This window comes from Corylus avellana, chromosome 2, assembly GCF_965113065.1.
Source record: "Corylus avellana chromosome 2, dhCorAvel1.hap1.2, whole genome shotgun sequence".
Taxonomy (NCBI): Eukaryota; Viridiplantae; Streptophyta; class Magnoliopsida; order Fagales; family Betulaceae; genus Corylus; species Corylus avellana.
Window position 1 is genome coordinate 16,806,710 of NC_142491.1, and position 14,081 is coordinate 16,820,790.

The following is a 14,081-nucleotide window of genomic DNA, read 5'->3' on the forward strand; positions in this document are numbered from 1 at the left end:
GGGATAACTTTAATCAAGGTGAAAAAGCATTTGATGCTTATCCAATTTGGCTGCATTGAATTACTTGAATTCATACCACTTTGTGCAAATTCTGTCATACTTCTTTCAATGAGAAGTGACAAATTTTTCTGAAATTTTTGCTGAATTAAGCGTAACCATGCATTGACTGTAATAAGGATTGTGGGGTGGCGCTGGGGGGAGGGTAGAATTCTTCTTCTTCTTTATATATATATATATATATATATATATATATATATATATATATATTTTATAAATGGACTAAATATTCTAATTGAAAGAGCAAAATTTTTGCTGAATTAAGCGTAACGATGAATTGATTGTTAATTTGTTATAAGGATGGGGGGGTAGAATAATTCTTCTTCTTCTACTTCTTTTAGAGAATAACTTATATATGGAGGTTGCACAAAACTCTACTTTTGTGCCCACCATTCATAGCCTGACACATTAGCATGGAACACAACAAGAAAAGAGAGACAACCACACCAGATTATATCAAATATGAGATAAAAAATTATTATTTAAAAAAAAAAAAAAAAAAACCAAAATTGAAGGGGTGGCTGGCTGGCCACCCCTCCCCCACTTGCGGCCACCCAAAGGGAGGCCGCCGCCGCCAGCTCATGGGGTGGCCAGCGCGGCCACCCCATGGCCTGGATGGGTGGTGGCGTGCCACCTTGTGTCCGACAGAACAATCTTCTTAGATACGGTCTTGTCCTTGTTGTTGACATCTTGAGGGGTCTTCAGCTTGGAAGTGAAGGTGAATGAGAGAACTCTTGAACCATGGAGCCTTTGAGATTTGGCGATGTTGGGGACGATTGAGCTGGGGTGTGAAGGTGGAATGGAGAGGATAGGATTTGAAGAAAACGGTCTTGGTTAGAGATGGGTTCAAAGCCTCCATTGGTGGAGATTATGGAACTGGGTTTCTCAGTTTCAGAACTGGGTCTCCCTTTAGGGTGGCTGCCGGCCACCCATGTATTTACATTTTTTTGTTTTTAAAAAAACTTAAATAGTTTTTAAAACTTTTTTTGTTTATATTTGGTATGATCAAGTGTGACTATATCTTTGTTTTAAGTTTTAAGTCTAGTGAAATTGGCTGATGTGTCAATTTTTTATTAGTGGCACAAAAGTCACCTTTTGTGCAACCTCCACACCAAAGATGCTCTCCTTCTTTTATAAATGGACTAAATCTTCTAATTGAGAGCAAAGTTTTTGCTGAATTTTGATTGTAATAAGGACTTGGGGGAGGGTAGAATTCTTCTTCTTCTACTTTTTTGTTGTTGAATTAAACGTAACCACACATTCATTATAATAAGGATTGGGGGGGGGGGGGGGGGGTGGTTGAATTCTTCTACTTCTTCTTCTTCTTTTATAAATGGACTAAATATTCTAATTGAAAGAGCAAATTTTTTAATGAATTAAGCGTAACCATGCATTGATTGTAATAAGGATTTTTGGGGGGGAGGGTAGAATTCTTCTTCTTTGGAGAATGAAGTGTTATTCATCTCGTAAAATGTATAAATGGACTAAATATTCTAATTGAGAGAGCATTCTTCTTCTTCTTATAAATGGACTAAATATGTCCCCAAGAGGTAGTTCAATCGGCTAGGACCACGCCTAATGAAGCGATGGTCACTAGTTCGAATCCCCCTCCCCCCTCTTATGTGGACATGTCAAAAAAAAAAAAAAAAAATAAATAAATAAATGGACTAAATATTTTAATTGAAAGAGCAAAACTTTTGCTGCCTTAAGCATAACCATGCATTGATTGTAATAAGGATTTGGGGACTAAATATTCTAAAGGGTTAAATACTCCAGACCCCCCTGGGGTTTTCCAACTTTATTTTTTCTCTCCTGGGGTTTCATTTTTATCGCACCAAGGGAGTGGCTCGGCCACCCCCAGTGGGTACTGGGGGTGGTTTCGGCCACCTCCTTGGGCTCCAAGGGGGTGGCCGAGCCACCCCCAAATGGCCAAGCCACCCCCGATCTTTTCTTTTCTTTTTTTTTTTAGAAAATACTTTTTTTTTAATTAAAAAAAAAATAAGTGAGTGCCATGTGTCAACATGTGATTGGTCCACGTGGAATTCCGTTAAGTCAACTAACGGTCAACTGACGGAGGACTAACTTGGTCTATTATCAAAACCACATGGACATCCTGTAATAAAAATGAAACCTCATGAGGAAAAAAATAAAGTTGGGAAACCCTAGGGAGGTCTGGAGTATTTAACCCTATTCTAAATGAGAGAGCATTCTTCTTCTTCTTCTTCTTATTATTATAAATGGACTAAATATTCTAATTGAAAGAGTAAAATTTTTGCTGCTTTAAGCGTAACCATGCATTGATTGTAATAAGGATTAGGAGGGGCCATGGTAGAATTCTTCTTCTTCTTCTACTTCTTTTTGCTGAATTAACCGTAACCATGCATTGATTGTAATAAGGATTTTGGAGGGGGAGGGTTAGAATTCATCTTCTTCTTTTATAAATAGACTAAATATTCTAATTGAAAGAGCAAAATTTTTGCTGGATTAAGTGTAACCATGCATTGATTGTAATAAAGATTTTTTTTGGGGGGGGGGGGGGGGTAGAATTCTTCTACTTCTTATTTATCTTCCAATGTTGAAAAATTTATAATGTACCTCAACAAAGTATCAAAAATTTGCAATGTCGCAATTCCTTTAGCCATTTCCATCTTATTTGACAGAAAATCATTTTATGGAGTAAACTTTCCAAAATTGCCCTCCCCCCTTTTTTTAAGGAATTCCAAACACGCCCCCAATTAAAAAAAAAAAAAAAAAATCTAAATATCTATATAAATTTTGAGGCCCACTTTTTGATGGGCCTAGCCACCCCCATCAAAAAAATTTATGAAATTCATTTCATTTTGATGAAGTAATAAAGTACTTGATAATCGTTGGCCTCAATCAGAAATCATTGGCTGAATGTCTCATTTGGGCTCAAAGGACCGCTCCATCTTACTGCTTTCAATAAAAAAAATATGTATGAAATTCATTTCATTTTGATGAAGTAAAAAAGTTGCTTAATCTATTATCAGCGAAGCACTAGAATGTGCACATGATTTTCCATTAATGTTGGGATAACTTTAATTAAGGTGAAAGAGCATTTGATGCTTATCCAATTGGCTGCATTGAATAACTTGAATTCATACCACTTTGTGCAAATTCTATCTTACTTCTTTCAATGAGTAGTGACAAATTTTTCTGAAATTTTGGTTGAATTAAGCGTAACCATGCATTGATTGTGATAAGGATTTGGGGGGAGGGTAGAATTCTTCTTCTTCTTCTTCTTCTTCTTCGTCAGATTTTCACTGACAATAGGTGTTCCTCAGTTAGCAAGCCAAATATTGTAATCATCGGGCCTATAAATTATTCCTAAACATGAAACACCATCCGGACTTTGTGATAAGCATAATTAGAATTTGCCATTAGTAGAAACAAGCACCCCCTTGAGCGAAGAATCGCATTGCCCGGTTTGATGGTGTTTGTTACCTAAGCATATGAAAGTTGGCAGCAACACCAACATGAGAAGAATGAGAGAAATATTGTTGTTGGGCTAGCCATTGTTGCTAGTTGTTTTTTTTTTTTTTTTTGTTGATTACAAATATGCTTGCGAAATCTCGTGAACTTTTGAGTCAAATCCGTGGTCTTGCAATCATGTGAACATTTATCAAATGTTAATGTGAACTCAAGACCATGGATTTAACTCAAAAGCTCACGAGATTCTGCAAGCATATTTGACTCAAAAGGCTATATAATCTACTTCTGATTCACTTTAACAAAAAAAAAAAAAAAAAAGAAAGTCACAACTCATAACGTTGCTTTTCAAAGATGCTTTAAAGCTTTAATGAAATGCTGGGCTTTGTAACTTGAGTAGGGGCATTAATGTGATGGGACTCTAGCCCAGCCCAATTGGTCGGGTTCTGGAAGCTTCTCTCTGGCCTGCCCGTTCCAAGCAAAGAGTTGATCCATGCTACTTAAAAAAGAAAGCCTTTAATGAAATGACGCTTGAATGAAACGCTCCGTTTCAATTGTTTTCTTCGTGAGTTTTGTCTTAAACTAATCTCTGCAACTTGTGCTCTAATCCTCTGAATTTGAAACCAGAAGACAAAAACAATGAATCGGGAATGGGAAGCAAAGCAAGTGTCTTCTAAGACTTTCATCTATACGTTAGGAAATCTTTGAAACTGGTTTCCATTTCAAAGACTTCCTAAAATATACATTCCCTTGGCGTAGACAGCTTTACAAGCCCATGGTGAAAGTCTAATAAAATAAAAATGCTTCCCATCTCTAATCAAGCAGCAGTAAAACTCAGAAGCTCCAAGCCAATACAAGTATGCAATTTATACTGTTGCGAGAAGCGATTGAGAAGCTTGCCTCAAGACCCAGTGGCCCAGTGTGAGAGAGAAAGAGGAGTCACAAGTATGCAATTTATACTGTTGCGAGAAGTGATTGAGAAGCTTGCCACAGACCCAGTGGGCCAGTGTGAGAGAGAGTGAGAGAGAGAGAGAGAGAGAGGAGTCGCAAGTATGCAATTTATACTGTTGTGAGAAGCGATTGAGAAGCTTGCCCCTGGACCCAGTGGGCCAGTGTGAGAGAGAGAGAAAGAGAGAGATCGCTTCTCGCAACAATATAAATTGCATACTTGTATTGGCTTGAAACATTTGAGTTTTACTGCTGCTAGATTAGAGATAGGAAGCATTTGTATTTGATTAGACTTTCACCATGGGCTTGTAAGGCTATCTACACCAAGGGAAGGTATATTTTAAGAAGCCTTTGAAATGGAAACCAGTTTCAAAGATTTCCTAACGTATAGATGAAAGTCTTAGAAGATACTCACTTTGCTTCCCATTCCTGATTCTTTGTTTTTGTCTTCTGGTTTCAAATTTAGAGGATTAAAGCACAAGTTGTAGAGATTAGGTAAAGACAAAACCCACGAAGAAGACAATTGAAACGGAGCGTTTCATTCAAGCGTCATTTCATTAAAGGCTTTCTTTTTTAAGTAGCGTGGATCAACTCTTTGCCTGGAATGAGCAAGCAAGAGAGAAGCCTCTAGAACCCGACCAATTGGGCTAGGCTAGAGTCCCATCACATTAATGCCCCTACTCAGGTTACAAAGCCCGACATTTCATTAAAGGCTTTAAAGCATCTTTGAAACGCAACGTTGTGAGTTCTGATTTTTTTTTTTTTTTTTTTGTTAAAGTGAGTAAAATGTAGATTATATAGCTTCTTGAGTCAAATATGCTTGCAGAATCTCGTGAGCTTTTGAGTCAAATCCGTGGTCTTGGGCTCACGTGAACATTTGATAAATGTTCACATGATTGCAAAACCACGGATTTGACTTAAAAGTTCATGAGATTCTACAAGCATATTTGTAATGAAGAAAAAAAAAAAAAACAACCAGCAACAATGGCTAGCCTTACAATAATATTTCTCTCACTCTTCTCATGTTGGTGTTGCCGCCAACTTTCATATGCTCAGGTAACAGACACCATCAAACCGGGCAATGCGATTCTTCACTCAAAGGGGTGCTTGTTTCTACTAATGGAGAATTCCAATTAAGCTTATCACAAGGTCCGGATGGTGTTTCATATTTAGAAATAATTTTTACAGGCCCAATGATTACAATATTTGGCTTGCTAACCGAGGCACACCTATTGTCAGTGAAAATCTGACAATAGGTGCTAACGGTGTTGAAGATTCTGCACGATGGAGGGAGCCCCATCCTGTTAAATGCTAATAGCTAAGCTCTAAACACCATCGCTACTACTGAAAATTCTTGCAATTTCATAGTGAAACAGGTGAATCCCGATAGATCTATCATGAAGGTTCTGTGGCAAAGCTTCGATTATCCTACCGACACACTACTACCTAGTATGGAACTAGGCATGGATTTCAAAACAAAGTGAAAATCGACGCTCAATTCGTGGGTAAGTGGCCGAATCCTTGCTTACGGAGGTGGCTTTTCTCTCGAATAAAGCCCTACAACTAGTGGAACAGGACAATTGATTATGAGTTACCAAGGACATACATATTGGGTTAGTGGGATCTGGGATGATTCTCACTTTCCAAATTTTTCGATCAAGTTTGGTGTCAATTATAATTTCATTTTTGTCACCATTGAAAACAAGAGTTACTATATGTACTCTGTTCCAAATGGGCATGATTATGATTCGATGTGGGTCTTGGAGTTTGATGGGCTACTTAATGATCAAGCAAATCTTCTTTCGTGGGATAGTAACACGTGTTTTTTTAATTTTTCGTACATTGGTTGTGTGGAGCAAAATGCAACCAAGTGCAACAATGGCAATCAACCCTTCAATCAAAAGAGGGGTTCTTTTCAGAGACAAACACATCGTCTAGATTACAAATCAAGCTTGATTATCAGTGATTGTTGGGATCAATGCAAGAGCGATTGTTCATGCATTTACGGTGTCCAAAATTGATATTGGATGCTGCTTCTACAAAAGTGAATTTGTAGAAGAAAAAGATGGCAATCAAGAAAAAACTTTTGTTCGTGAAACTGGTAAGTAGGCCTCATTTGCAATTTTTTAAAGTCATTTTCACTTAATTTTGATTGGATTGGTTCAATTTGAAACTAGGAAGCTTATTTTGAATATTGCAAAGGATTAAGGAGGATTAGAGATAGAAACTAAACCCCTGAAAATTCTATATAGGAAAATTTTATGCATATAAATGTATTGATCAATGTTGACATATAGAGAGTCTGTTATTTAATTAATTAGTGGCTTATTCTGAATATTGTAAAGGTTTTTGCTCGGTATCCTCCGGTCCATCAAAACTAATTTTATGTGTATTTTGAATTTTTCTTCTAAGATTTGCTTTTAAGTTTTTGCTTACGTGAACCTTACATTGTCAATAGACTTTTGGATGGCTAGTTGTATGTAGATTGAATGTTTGTTTCATTTTTAGCTAACTTTTTGAACCTTTTTTACTAAATGTACTTCATAAACTTTTGATTATGAGACACTAGTAGAAAACAACCATAGTGGATGTAGGTTATATCAGCAGTAGCCGTGGTTGCTTTAGTTTTCATGTTGGGATGCTTTTGGTGTTGGAAAAAGCTTCAAGGTAAGATTTTAGCTACTAAATATAAGATCAAATCATTTATAGACCCATATAAGCATTGGGTTCAACTATGAATATTTTGTGCAACAGGGAAGGATCAAAATGACGAAGAAGAAAATTTGTTTGATAGGATACAATTTCAAGTGGAACGATTTACATGTGTGTCCATTTTGGAGGCCACTGGAAATGCGCCACAACAAATAAACTTGGAGAAGGTGCTTTTGGCCTTGTAATAAGTTATGGTTTGGTCTACTACAACTTCCATTGTGCTTTTGTCAACAAGTTTCAATGCTCTCTCTTGTATCACTAATTCAGGGAACATTACCGGGAGGGGGCAAGAGATAGCTATCTAGAGTATCTAGGCAAAGACAAGAAGTGTTTAAGAATGAGGTTCATATCATTGGCAAACTCCAGCCCGTGAACGTTGTCACATTTTTGGACTTTTGTGTTAAAAGAAAATTGGGGATTTTGTTCAATAGGGTGCTTAATTTTTATACTTTCCTTACTTGACATTCAAGTGATTATATCATGTAAAGATATAGGTGGCCACATTTTTTTTCTTAATTAAATTTGGTACAAACTTTAGTAGAAAAGAAGACCGAGCCACAAGTATTGGGAATGGTTGGAGAGCAACAAGTGACATTGGAGACAACTGGAACAGGTAAGATAAAACTTAGTTTTCATTTATTAGTCATTTTGAGTTCTTCTGATGTTTTAATGAGACTAAATTAGGTTATGGTTCAGTTGGATTTGAGGAAGCGTCCGTGGTTCTTATCGTTTAGGTCCCTCCTATGCGACTACCAACTAGTTTCTCCACCTGCCTTTTTATTTTATTTTTTAAAATATCAGAAAATATAGTTTAATTAGTTTCTACTTTACCGTGGAGTTTGTAAAATCTTATCCATTATTTTTAAATTAAAGGAAAATGTTTGGATTATTCTAACTTTTACTCTAAAGTAATTTATAAATTGACTTATAGATTGATGGTCCATAATTAATTGCCATCTAGTGAGGAGAAAGTAACGTACACTCTTTAATCAAAGTACACGTGGAAGTAACTCTAGAAACTTAGAAAGAAATTAAACAATGTACAATACATTGTATAACAAACCAAAATTAAAAGTGATATTTAGTAGACTCTCATATGATTGCCATATAATTATGATGACGTGACTGTGAATATCAGTCATTACAATATACATTTTTAGAATTGCTTGTAATTAGCAAGGGGGCGCATAGTAGCAAAAGCATGCGCTATTAATTACCCATGATGCTTGACATGCTCCCACAAACGCGTTTTCACCCAATGCTTGCACTGTTGATTACAGCTGTTGGATGAAAAAAATGAACAAAATCCCATCCACGTTTTGCTTTTACGTTTACAAAGTGGAGATTGTGCAATTGCCATCTCTGCATGATCATGCATGTGAAGAAATCATAGAAAGTTAGTAAGATCATCGTACAATAGAAGCCTCTAAAACATGTTCCTCCACAAGAATACGATGAGAATTTGATGTTAATTAGAATATGTTGAATGATTCTGCAGTACTATGAATATATGATATGAATGTTTATGACTACTTACTCATGTTGGTGGAGAGGATCATGAAGACTAAAAGGATGGGTAGCAAGTGAATAGATTTGGAAGTATTAACCATGTTTAAGGTGTATAAGAAGGGTAATTAGGTGTTATCTATGTGTTCTATTGATAGCATAAGATGCTAATTACACAAATAATATGCTACGGCTATTACTTTTGAGCAGTATTAATGAATATATCAAAGCATATTGCAAGTTTGTCCCTTGGATATAATGAAGTGTTTTAGCCAATCAACTCTAACCCAAACACTACTGATTAATCCCTCATGTGAGTCCAAAAAAAAAAAGTGTTTGGATATGAGTCATGAGAAAAAGTCTAGAGCTATATATATATATATATTCAGGCCAAACAAAAACCTATAGTATATATATATACTCCTGTACGTATTCCACCCCATAATTAAGTGTTTGTAATTCTATTTCCATTTTTTTTTTTAAAAGAAATATTATTCTTTTTTGGGAAAGTGCCAATAATAGTAGAAAAATGTCAATAAATCTAGCTAGCTAATATCTTGATGATTCATTTGATAAATGATTAACAATAGATTAACTAGAGTTTGCAGCGCTACTTTGGCCTCTAAACCAACGAAGAGGTCGGTACATATTATGTATCAACCTCTTTCTTCTTGTGACACATGACTAACGGTTACATTTTTTCTTCTCAATTTTTGGACATAAATTAGTAATCAATTCTTGCCCAAACAAATTAAAAGAAGAAGTATTGTAATTGGACCTCACCTTTTATTTATTTCAAAAAAAAAAATTGAATTAGCCTTTGCATATATATTATTTCACGAAGTCGGCAACATCTATATATATAGCAGGTCGGTAGCCCTCTAGAGCTCTCAAAGAATCATTACTTATCATGAAAATTTAAGTAGATAGGTAAAAATTAATTTATTAATTTAATTAATATTTAAAATTATTAAATTACCACCCATTTCAAAAATTTAAACTAATAAAATAATTAATTATATTTAATTATTTAATTAATATTCCCTCACTATGAGTTTAACATTCCTAAAGTGGACCCCCCTCCTCTATATACAATTGTTTACTCACAAGCTGCTATGTCATTCCTTTCCTCTAAAAAAAGAAAATTAAATCTCTCTCAAGTTGCTCAACCTTTCCTATTCTTTCTCTTTCTCTTTCTTTTTCTCTAATACTTGAATAACTTTCAGACCCTAATTGGAAGAGAAAATGGCAGTTTCTTCTTTTTCTTTGAGGGCCTTTTTTTGGAGTTTTGGCCTTCTTTGCTCTACTCTTTCCTATTGTTTTGCCTGCTTTGGCTCCTACTCCTGTTCCCGTTAAATGTTTCTTTTCACTCGTACTCTACTTGTATGCATGGATGGGTTGTACACAGGTTTTAATTTGATGGGTCATTTGAGTTAATTATTTGCACATATTATGCAATTTTTTATTTTATTAAGCATATATAGGCATTCTAATCTCTTATTTATTTATTTATGTGATAATATACAGTAACGAGGCCACCATGTGAAAGTTTAATTAAGCAAAACTTGGCATGGGAGATGTAGTTCCATAGGAAACTATAATGAGCATTGCAGGAATAAGGAGAAGGCAAACCATGGGGCATGTCATGGGTTTTGCCATAAAAAGTGCTACTGCTATCTCACATATGCTGAGTGCAATTGGTAGACAATGAAAAGTGTATTGTTATTGAATATTTGAGTTGTTTTTTTAACAAAAATAAATATACTGTTGGGAATAAATTCACACTACAAGCCCACCAAATTCTGGGCCCAATGGCCAAGGATAGGCCTATGAAGATATTAATTAAATGACAAGAGCTATTTAATTAATTAATAGTCTTATATTCCAATCAGGATAATATTGGAATAAAGACGTCCTACTTATCTCTACAAGATAACTACTCAAGATTATCTCTACATGATATCTGTTGAAGGTTTATCTCTACATGATAGCTGTTGAGTTCTATCTCAACTCTGGACTCTCAAATCAATTCAAATGAGAAGGTCCAGTCCAAGTCTACTTCAACAGCCCGAGCCTCTACATAAGGTACTGAAAGATGTTAGATCTTGAATACTGAAATATTGTCACATATTATTGAGTTAGAAACTTTCTGACTTTGGCATCGGAGTGTCCCCGGTTCCTCGGGGACCCCCTTGACAATATTATTTTTTGTATTGAAGACTCCGAAGAAAGCGCATCTACCGTGTTGAAAACTGTTCTAACAGTTTGGCGTCGTCTGTGGGAAAGATTATTTGTTTCTCATTAAAAAAAAAAAAAATCATCACGGTGTGCATTGGCAAAGCAGATCTGCCTCTTACATTGCAGATCCACGTTAACTGAAGCCCAAACGATCAGTCCCGCCGTCACTAACCCACATTTGCGCATCGAAGAAAATCGTAGAAGAAGAAGCCTCTGTGCGTAAAGTATCTGGTAGACAAAAAAGAAAAAAAAAAAAAAAAAAAAAAAGGGTGCTGCGCAGGGGAGAGAAGAAGAAAGAAAAAGAAAAAAGAGAAAAGAAGAAAAGAAAGAAGAAAGAAGAAAGAAGAAAAAGAAAAGAAATAAAAAAATATATATATATAACAGCACGTGAAGGGCTGTACGTTGGAGGAATTTGGAGAAGAAAATTGGCATTTGACAACAGGTTTTTATGATTTAAGTTTATATTCCTATTCTGGTTTAGGAATAGCTTATCCTGATTTAAGTTTATATTCCTATTTTGGTTTAGGAATAGGTTATTCTGGTTCAAGTTTATACTCCTATTTTTGCTTAGGAATAGGCAATTTTGGTTTAAATTCCAAATTTGGTTTCGATTGGTTGTAAGAATAAGGTAATTCTTATTCCAAATTATTACATTCCGGGGATACTCTATCCCGAATAAGAAGAACCGGGTATATCACTCCCGGATATCCGCGGATATGAAAAAGGAAGAACCGGGTATATCACTCCCGAATATGGAAAAAGGAAGAACCGGGTATATCACTCCCGGATATGGCAAAGGAAGAGCCGGGTATGTCACCCCCGGATATGTCACCATCGGAGACAAGGAGAAAACGTTGGTTAAAAACAATTAACGGGAGACAACCCGGTAAAAAATAAGAAGATTCACCCCGGAGACAAGGAGAAAACCTTGGGCAAAAACAAGAATAGGGAGACAACCCTCTAAAACAAGGACAAGGAGAAAACCTTGGACAAAAACAAGGATAGAGAGACAACCCTCTAAAACAAGGACAAGGAGAAAACCTTAAGCAAAAACAAGGATAGGGAGACAACCCTCTAAAACAAGGACAAGGAGAAAACCTTGGACAAAAACAAGGATAGGGAGACAACCCTCTAAAACAAGGACAAGGAGAAAACCTTAAGCAAAAACAAGGATAGGGAGACAACCCTCTAAAACAAGGACAAGGAGAAAACTTTGGGCAAAAGCAAAAACGGGAGACAACCCGGCAATAAACAAGGACAAGGAGAAAACCTTAGGCAAAAACAAAACAGGAGACAACCTGGTAAAAAATAATGAGCTACCCCAAGACAAACGGGGAACAAAGGTTAGTCTGTTGAAAGATTTGTGAATTATTGTTTGAAGATTATTATGCAAGTCTGGAGCATAGTTTGTAAAAACGGGCATTTGAGAGATGACCGGGCATGATCCCCGAGTATCTCAAGGATATGACAAGCTTAGCCCCCAAGCAAAGGAAATAGTTGGGGTACTCTCGGCAATCATGAGACAAGGAGACAACCTTAGGCTAAAAACAAGCAACATGAGACAATTCAGTCACAAAACAAGGTGAACGAGGAACAAATGTTAGTCTATCGAAAGACTTACAAATTACTGCTTAAAGTTTATTGTGCAGATTTGGATTATCTTAATGAATTGGAGAGGGACCCGGGCATGATCCCCGGGTATCTCGAAACTTGGATGGGTTTAACCCTCGTGCAAAGGATAGAGCTGGGGGGTGCTCCCAGGAACTCAGGCGATGCCAAAAACAGAGCAGAAAAGCTCCAACTTACGAGCTCAAAGCGCACTCACTAGGGAGACACGAGTCTCGGATAAGGTCAAACAACAAGCCGCCAAAAGGCTTTGACTAAATTCTCATTACCCAAGTACCTTGGCTAAGGGAATTGGGGGTAACTGTTAGGAATAAATTCACACTACAAGCCCACCAAATTCTGGGCCCAATGGCCAAGGATAGGCCTATGAAGATATTAATTAAATGGCAAGAGCTATTTAATTAATTAATAGTCTTATATTCCAATCAGGATAATATTGGAATAAAGACGTCCTACTTATCTCTACAAGATAACTACTCAAGATTATCTCTACATGATATCTATTGAAGGTTTATCTCTACATGATAGCTGTTGAGTTCTATCTCAACTCTGGACTCTCAAACCAATTCAAATGAGAAGGTCCAGTCCAAGTCTACTTCAACAGCCCGAGCCTATAAATAGGCCTCTACATAAGGTACTGAAAGATGTTAGATCTTGAATACTGAAATATTGTCACATATTATTGAGTTAGAAACTTTCTGACTTTGGCATCGGAGTGTCCCCGGTTTCTCGAGGACCCCCTTGACAATATTATTTTTTGTAGTGATTTGTAGTGCACGACGACGTATTGAAGACTCCAAAGAAAGCGCATCCACCGTGTTGAAAACTGTTCTAACATATAGTAATTAATCTTGGCTGCTCATACGTACGATTAATTTTGTTGTATTAAAATATCATGTTTAATTTGTTTGTTTGAAGACGATTTTCTAAATTTCCCTGTCCCATGTACAATATTGCTGATCAAATTTAATTTGGTCATTCTCATATATATATATATATATATATATATATATATATACCAATACTGGAAAAATAAATAAATGGTTGGAATTACTAGCTATACGTACAAGAGTTACGTGAAAGATGATGTCTCACATACAATTCATGCCACACAAGAATATCCAATATAATCAAATTCAAGCATGAATTAATGCCTGTGCTCATGATAATGCAAGTTTAATTCTTCTACTCATCATTTGGAATGTTGAAGAAGATATCAGTAGTTCAAAGTTACTTCAAACCCTTCAGATTTTTGCCATATTCACATTTTTGCAATTTATTTTGGGTCCACTTATTAGTTCAGGATTAAAAGGTTTAGGCGAAAGAATAGTGTAACTGTTTTATCTCAATTGTTAATGGTTTCAACTCAAATCAAAAAGATGTTCACATAGATAACGTGAAATGTTATTAGTCAATAAGTTTTCTATATTTTATTTATATTCTCTTATAAATTCAGTAGATCAACCATTAGATTTGTGGGGACCATTGACTTAATTATGTAGAGTTTACATAAGTCAACAAATCTGATGGTTGATTTGTAAGAT